The following is an 8,279-nucleotide window of genomic DNA, read 5'->3' on the forward strand; positions in this document are numbered from 1 at the left end:
GCTTAATAGCCAGTCGGCTTTAGGATATAAATCAGGCATGCAACAGCTGATATTCAAATTAACTTGCCTCTATGCTGATGGTTGGAAGCCCCTATCAAAAAGAATTAGACCTGGCTTTACAGCCAGCCAGGCTTCAACATGCTTCATGAAACTCTAGAATTCGTTCTTAAAAATTCTGAAATAATTTTCGAAAACAAAGGGAAAATATTTTTGAAAGATTTTGAAAACAAATATTTATTTTTTCGAAAACAGATGAGAAATTTTTGAAAGATTTTTGAAATTTTTTTTTTGAAAATAAAACAAAAAGAAAATTACCTAATCTGAGCAACAAGATGAACCGTCAGTTGTCCAAACTCGAACAATCCCCGGCAATGGCGCCAAAAACTTGGTATGCGAAATTGTTACTCTGAGGTTGTAAAATTTGTTGTTCATTCTCTCCCTGGCAATGGCGCCAACAAACTGGTGCACAATACCATGGTCCAAACATAACTTCACAACTTCGCACAACTAACCAGCAAGTGCACTGGGTCGTCCAAGTAATAAAACCTTACGTGAGTAAGGGTCGATCCCACGGAGATTGTCGGTATGAAGCAAGCTATGGTCACTTTGTAAATCTCAGTCAGGCGGATATCAAATGGTTATGGAGTTTTTCGAATAATAATAATAAATAAATAGAAAATAAAGATAGAAATACTTATGTAATTCATTGGTGAGAATTTCAGATAAGCGTATAGAGATGCTTTCGTTCTTCTGAACTTCTGCTTTCCTGTTGTCTTCATCCAATCAGTCATGCTCCTTTCCATGGCAAACTTTATGTAAGGGCATCACCGTCGTCAATGGCTACATCTCATCCTCTCTGTGAAATTGTCCGATGCGCTGTCACTGCATGGCTAATCATCTGGAGGCATCACCGTTGTCAATGGCTACATCCCATCCTCTCTGTGAAAATGGTCCGATGCGCTGTCACTGCATGGCTAATCATCTGGAGGTTCTCGATCATACTGGAATAGGATTTACTATCCTTTTGCGTCTGTCACTACGCCCAGCACTCGCGAGTTTGAAGTTCGTCACAGTCATTCAATCCCTGAATCCTACTTGGAATACCACAGACAAGGTTTAGACTTTCCGGATTCTCATGAATGCCGCCATCAATCTAGCTTATACCACAAAGATTCTGATTAAGAGATCCAAGAGATAATCATCCAATCTAAGGTGGAACGGAAGTGGTTGTCAGGCACGCGTTCGTATGGGAATAATGATGATTGTCACCTTCATCACATTCATATTGAATTGCGAATGAATATCTTAGAAGCGGAATAAGTTGAGTTGAATAGAGAAACAGTAGTACTTTGCATTAATTCGTGAGGAACAGCAGAGCTCCACACCTTAATCTATGGAGTGTAGAAACTCTACCGTTGAAAATACATAAGTGAAAGGTCCAGGCATGGCCGAATGGCCAGCCCCCAAACGTGATCAATATGATCTAAAGATGAACTAAAAATCATAAGATGATCCGAAGATTAGTAAAAGTTCTATTTATACTAAACTAGTTACTAGGGTTTACAGAAGTAAGTAATTGATGCATAAATCCACTTTCGGGGCCCACTTGGTGTGTGCTTGGGCTGAGCTTGAATGTTACACGTGCAGAGGCTCTTTCTGGAGTTGAACGCCAGGTTGTAACGTGTTTCTGGCGTTCAACTCTGGTTCGTGACGTGTTTCTGGCGTTTAACTCCAGACTGCAGCGTAGAACTGGCGTTCAACGCCCTTTTGCGTCATCTAAACTCGACCAAAGTATGGACTATTATATATTGCTGGAAAGCTCTGGATGTCCACTTTCCAACGCAATTAGAAGCGCGCCATTTTGAGTTCTGTAGCTCCAGAAAATCCATTTTGAGTGTAGGGAGGTCAGAATCCAACAGCATCACCCGTCCTTCTTCAACCTCTGAATCTGATTTTTGCTCAAGTCCCTCAATTTCAGCCAGAAAATACCTGAAATCACAGAAAAACACACAAACTCATAGTAAATTCCAGAAATGTAAATTTAACATAAAAACTAATAAAAACATCCCTAAAAGTAACTAGATCCTACTAAAAACATACTAAAAACAATGCCAAAAAGCGTATAAATTATCCGCTCATCAGGGCTATGATGTGTACCCCTAAAAACTCGGCAGCTATCCTTCTCAGCTAACCGACCAAATATCTTGGCAAACATAACTTGATCACGTCACACACAAGTCAGATCCTATCTTCAGCCCGTTACTAACTCACCAAGAATATCGGAACAAACCCAACAGCATAGACCCCCCACTCGTCTATAAAACAGAACTAAGCAAACTCACAAAGGCTCAGGTCACAATATACTCTCACTTTCACTTATTCATTTTATTTTGAATACTCTTCTAACTTGAGCGTCGGAGTGCTTTTTGTAAGTGCTCCCGCCGCCGTGTTTCGCAAACGCCGAGGTTAATTCTGAGCACACCCTCGATGCGACTTATAGCTCTTCCCTAAAGCAGATAGCCTCGCTTGAAGACGTATACCTCGGCCGAAGCTGAACAGAACAATATCTAATGGAACCTAAACAAGAATTTGAATATAATAATTAGATAATTAAAGAAAAAACATGTTTAGAATTGTTTTTTTTTTTTCAAAATTCAAGGTGATTCACAACAATGCACTGCAAACACACCACTCATAGATGTTAGATATTTTGTTGGAACAAGTATGTGGTAGATAATGATTTGACTAGAAACAACGTAAGATAAGCAAGAATGTGAAAGTGTATTTTAATAATTTGAAATCATATTCATATTTTTAATTTTTAATATAATTAAACATCTATAAGTTAAAATGATAATTTTAATCCTTTTAAATAATACAAAATTTTATCTTATTTAATTTTTTTAAAATGAAAATTATATTTCTAATATAATTAAAAAAACTTAACACTAAAATCAAGAAAAAGGCATATTACAACGTTACAAGTGACAAATTCTTAAAAGTTCATTTATACAAGAACAAATTAATAAAGGCCATTGTAATCTTTTTTAAGATTAATTCTAAAAGATATTTTTAATCTTTTAAAAATAAATTATTAGGACATTTTAGTCTTTATAATATAGAATTTAAATTTCTATTTCCTAATCTAATCAAACAATCTTTAATAATTCTGTAAGGTTATATTCTTTTTTGAAATTAAAGCTAAAAATATTTCTTTTGCCTCTTAAATATGAGCTAAGGGTATTTTGTTGTTATTTTTAAATTATGCTAAAAGGATATTTTAGTCTTTTAAAATAAATTATGTGAATATTTTATTCTTTTAAAAATTTATTTTAAAGGATTATTCTCGACAAATTATTAAAAACGTACTGTATTTTTTAGCAAAATTATTCAAAAATAATTTTAATTTTGTCACAGTAAGAAATTGTAACTATAGAGAGTTTATGATTATGATCTTTTACTATGACAAAAAAAAGTTTTTTGTCACAGTTTTTTAAAAAATGATGACTATAGAGTATGATTACGATTTTTTAAAAAAGATAATCTAAAAGAGTCTATGATTACAGTTTTGGAGGTGACTTAAAATGGACTATGATTACAGTTTCGGAGGATGATCTAAAAAGGTTTATAGTCATGATTTTTTAAAATAGGATGACCTAAAAAAGTCTATAGTCATGATTTTGGGGGTGACCTAAAGGGGTCTATGGTCACGATTTTGGGAATGACCTAAAAGAATCTATGGTCACCGTTTTTCAAAAAAGAGTGACCTAAAAGAGTCTATGGTTATGATTTTTGGAAGTGACCTAAAAAGGTCTATGGTCACGATTTTAGGGGGTGAGTTAAAGGTATCTATGGTCACTGTTTTGGGAGTGACCTAAAAAGGTCTATGGTCATGGTTTTACGAAAGGGTGACCTAAAAAGATCTGTGGTCACAGTTTTGGTGGGTGAATTAAATAGGTCTATGGTCACGGTTTTGGAAAGTGACCTAAAGGTATTTATGGTCACGGTTTTCCGAAAAAGAGTGATCTAAGAGGGGTATATGGTAACGGTTTTTGAGGGTGACCTAAAGAGGTCTATGGTCACGATTTTGGTGGATGACCTAGAGGGTTTATGATCATGATTTTACAAAAGGGTGACCTAAAAAGGGTCTATAGTCACTATTTTTGAAGGTGACCTAAAGGGTAGATGACCTAAAAGGATTTATGGTCACTACTTACAAAAGAGTGACCTAAAAGGGGTCTAGGTCACGATTTTTGAAGATGACCTAAAAGGGGTCTATGGTCACGGTTTTAAAAGGTGACACAAAAAGGTCTATGGTCACGATTTTATAAAAGGGTGACCTAAAAAGAGTCTATAATCACAATTTTTAGGGTGATCGAAAAGAATTTATGATCACAATTTTAAAGAGCAACCTAAAAATGTCTATGTTCACAGTTTTAATTAATTAGGGCTGTTATTATTTTTTTAATAATTAATCATGGTACATAATTTGAATTAAAATTTAAGTAATTATAAAATAATAAAAATTAAAAAAATTAATTTAAATAATTAAAACTTTGAATTTAATTTTATGAATAAAATAAATTAATAAATAAATATCTTATCTTATTTATTTTTAAAATAATTTTATTATATTATAATTATCCTAAATTACTATTTTATCCGGCCATGTACACCCTAAATACAGAAGAGAGGGAGTAGGGGAACGAGGGATTGAGGAGAGAAGAAGAACAGAAGAAGAGGAGGAACGGGAAGGACGGCACCAGCGGAGGGAGGACCGTTATTCGCCGTTGCCGTTGTCATTTTTATCACAGAGAGAGAGAGAGAGAGAGAGAGAGAGAGAGAGAGTTCACAGACACAGATCAAGAAGAGGAAAGGAAAAAGAGAAGGGGAAGACGATAGCGCCGGCGAAGCAAGGGGAGGTCGTCGCCTCCGTCGGTGGCTCGCTGCACTGCGTCATCGCATGTTGGTGCTCCCCGTGCGTTTGTTGTCGTCGTTATTGCTTCCTCGTCTGGCATTGCTCGAGGTCGTTGCTGCCACGCCATCGGTGTCGTGACCGTGGTTAGTATCCATTTTCTCTTTGTCTACGTCGTCTGCATTCTCAGGTATGTTTGTTCCCGCTTCTTCTGACTCCTTCACTCAACAATGTACCAAATTCCTAAACTAAAAACTAAATTGAGCTTCAATGTTTTATTAAGTTGTAATCTCATAACTTTAAGAATTTTTTTAAATTAAATAAATATATAAATTACAGAAATACATAAAATGTGAGGTATTCATAAAATTGCGTACTCATACACATCTCGGATGTTGAGGGACATATTAAAAATTGAGCATGTCTCGGCGTTTGAGACCCCGTACTGTGACCAGGTGATGCCGAAACATATATATATATGTGTGTGTGTGTGTGTGTGTGTGTGTGTGTGTGTGTGTGTGTGTGTGTGTGTGTGTGTGTGTGTGTGTGCGCACCCGGCATATGTATTACCATAGAGATTGGGGACTGAGCATCCGAGATATGTGGAAACTGAAAAAGGAATCTCAGCATCTGAGATATGCTCGAACGCCTATATAAGGTTAGTAGTTTTTTCTTATTTTATTTTCAGTAAATAATTAGTTTAGATGTTTAGGCTTTAGTGACTTAGTTAATGTGGTAAGACTTAGTGAATAGACAAAGTTAGGCAATTGATATATATTTAGTCAGGTATAGTATGATTTGATATTTTGTATAATTGATTGTAACTAAATGTAACTTAAGTGAGATAAATAAAACAGATAACTAATTGCAACTTAAGTTAAATAAATAAAATAGGTAACGATTAATTAATAATTAATAGGTAATTAATTGAAGTCATGCCCAAATGTGACAGTCAGGTTAAGATAGTGCAACATGAATAATTTAATTTTTTACATATTACGTGATAGTCCTGTTTTAGTAAGTGCTATGAACATTAACAATAGAAATTATATTCGTGTTGTATCTGTTCCATTTATTATCGATATTTATCTACTTAGTTTAGACGAGATTAATATGCGAGAGTAAATATCATGGGAATTCTAGAGACCACAGTTAGTGTTGCCACGCCGTGTGACCATGAGTCTTCCTCTGCCGGACATCCTATTGCCTTATATAAGAGCGGCTAGATTTGGGCATGCAGTAGAGTTGATGGACTTCATGTTTGACACTTCCTTGATTTCTGTATTTGTCGAGCGGTGGAGGCCTGAAACCCACACGTTCTACCTTCTATGGGGTGAGGTTAGCATTATGCTCTAGGATGTGGCCTACCACATTGGTCTGCGCACTTATAGAGAGCGAATTGGGGGGTTGTACCGGAGACTTTCAGTGATGGCATGCCGCTTTTTGTCTCGTGGATCTACAATAGATTTCCGTATTTTAGTCCAGCGGAATATGACGTCGTCAGGTTCCTACTTGCAGCTAGGTATGTACATATTGTAAATAATTTTTAAGTTAACAAGTAGTACACATTGAAGACGTGTTAGGGAATGTAATTAATTAATTTCTGCTCAAATATTTTTATTCTGCATAGGTTGACAGGACTAGGGCAATAAAGTAGAGATTGTCCTGATGACAGGATCCAGACTCTACGTCGTCACATCGATGGACTCACATTTGACCATGTATGACGTTTTTTGGTTTCTATATTATTTCATGTATTGGTATGTTATTTCTAATTATGGTACTTTAACACGATGTGAATAGTTTTGGTGTACACCTTACGAGGATCTTCAGCTACGTCAGATTACGCCCGATTGGCTTATGAGTGACGTAAAGATTTATACATGGACGATTGTTGTGTCTGCTTTCACTTTGTAGAGTTTTATCACGTAGACGAAGTGAAGAGGCAGCTCGGGGGGGGGGGGGGACAGCACAGGCCAGCAAATCTGGTGAATGTCGACGAGTATCTTTTCAAGACGATGTGAGGAGATGATACCAGGTGTCCCAATGTGTATCGTGAGTGGTACGATCTATTCAGGGGATGTTACCAGCTACAACACTTGGTTACAATCAATGGCCATCTTGACCTTCGTTCGACACAGGAGTACCTCACCTGGTGGCAACAAGCATGTAGAGTTAGATTTCTGTCAGGGGAGGAGGTTCTTGCCGATCCCAGAGCAACATCACCACCGGTTGATATCCTCCTTGTGGCTCCAGGTCAGAGAGATGAGTTACAGTTATCACGGGATGCCTCAGATTGGAGACGACAGGTATCAGAGGAAACTCCATCTCATATACCTTAAAAATAGAGGCCATCTTGTACACGGGATTGATGAGATGCCCCGACTCAATGCTCACAGCTGCACAATTCTGCCAGGGCGTGTCAACATGGGTAATGTAATGACTGGAATAGACCGCAGTGGCATGTACGTGCGTTGAGATGTCTGTGACCATCCATCCACCGACTCAACCACCTTGACACTGAACACGGATGCCTTATGGTCACAATGGGTGATTCGCATCATTGGTAGGCTCTATCTGTTCTTCTCTATAGCTGCCAACAGCCGCTGTGAGTATATATGTCCATCCTGTAACTGAGCATGTGCTTCGTGACCTTTGCGCATGAATAGCTGATGCAACCTCTCATACGTAGCACTAACAATGGCAGCTACTGGAAGATTCCTCGTTTCCTTCAGCACCACATTTATACACTCCAATAGGTTTGTTGTCATGTGACTATACTGACGACCTTCATCACAATGTTGTAGTCGTAAATCCTTCCTAAAACGAAGAGCCCAATCTACCATGTCACGGGATAGTGTACCCAAAGTATCCAAGTACCAATCGCAACCCTCCTTGCTTGGAATACGCTGCATTTATAAGTAACCTCTTACCCTCGACCGATTTGAACTGTGAATTGAAAGTTGAAGCCATGTGCCGGATGCAGTAAGCATGATATCCCGACGGAGGATGCCATCCACTGTGAGGTGCATTTAGGACAGTGCGAATGGCCTATAATCTATCTAATATGATAAGGATTCCAGGCTATGGAGTGACATGTTGTCTCAAATTTGAGAGCAAAAATGACTATGACTCCGTTGTCTCAGACTTAACTAATGTGAAAGCTATAGGAAGCATGTTGTTATTACCATCTTGAGCCACGACAATTAACAGCACGTCCTCGTACTTTCTGTACAAGTGTGTCCCGTCCATAGATATAAAAGACTTGCAATGATTAAATGCATCAATACATGGAGGCAATGCCCAAAATACCTTATCAAATTGGCTTCACTTTCTGTCAACCATGTCCCTGTTGTAATAAGGA

The sequence above is a fragment of the Arachis ipaensis genome, chromosome B1 (genome assembly GCF_059453495.1).
Source record: "Arachis ipaensis isolate K30076 ecotype BB chromosome B1, ASM5945349v1, whole genome shotgun sequence".
NCBI lineage: Eukaryota > Viridiplantae > Streptophyta > Magnoliopsida > Fabales > Fabaceae > Arachis > Arachis ipaensis.